We start from the raw sequence: 480 nt of genomic DNA, 5'->3' as shown, positions 1-480 counted from the left end.
TTTAGTTTTGGTATTAGTTTGTAAAGGCCATCATACAAAAATACAACATACAATATGCTCATGTTTGTATTTATTGTTAATATTAACCCTTATTTAGCCAGGCAGATGAGACATCTTTTTGAAGAGAGGTCTGGGCCTGAACGCGTATGTTTTCACTCCTGAGCAGCTCAGAAATGATGCAACTGAAGAACAGAGCTGGGCAGAGCCCTGAATGTTTCACAACAGCAGCAATGTGCCGAACTCACCTTTTGTCCCTTCAGAAAACACGTTTTTGTTGTTGTTGTTGTTGTTGTTGCAGCCATTCCTGTGGGTTGTGGCTCCTGATAATATCAACATTACATAAACGGTTCAGCCTCTGAGTCGTTGCTATTTCTGCCATTCTATTTTTAACATTTTACCATAACTGTCCCACAGTTGTTATTATGACCCCGCACGCGAAGCGTAACCGGGAGTCATATTATTTTCGTACGTTTTTTTTTT

The sequence above is a fragment of the Austrofundulus limnaeus genome, unplaced genomic scaffold, assembly GCF_001266775.1.
Source record: "Austrofundulus limnaeus strain Quisiro unplaced genomic scaffold, Austrofundulus_limnaeus-1.0 Scaffold141, whole genome shotgun sequence".
Taxonomy (NCBI): domain Eukaryota; kingdom Metazoa; phylum Chordata; class Actinopteri; order Cyprinodontiformes; family Rivulidae; genus Austrofundulus; species Austrofundulus limnaeus.
The sequence above is the reverse complement of the archived record's forward strand: the minus strand, read 5'-3'. Positions refer to the sequence as shown.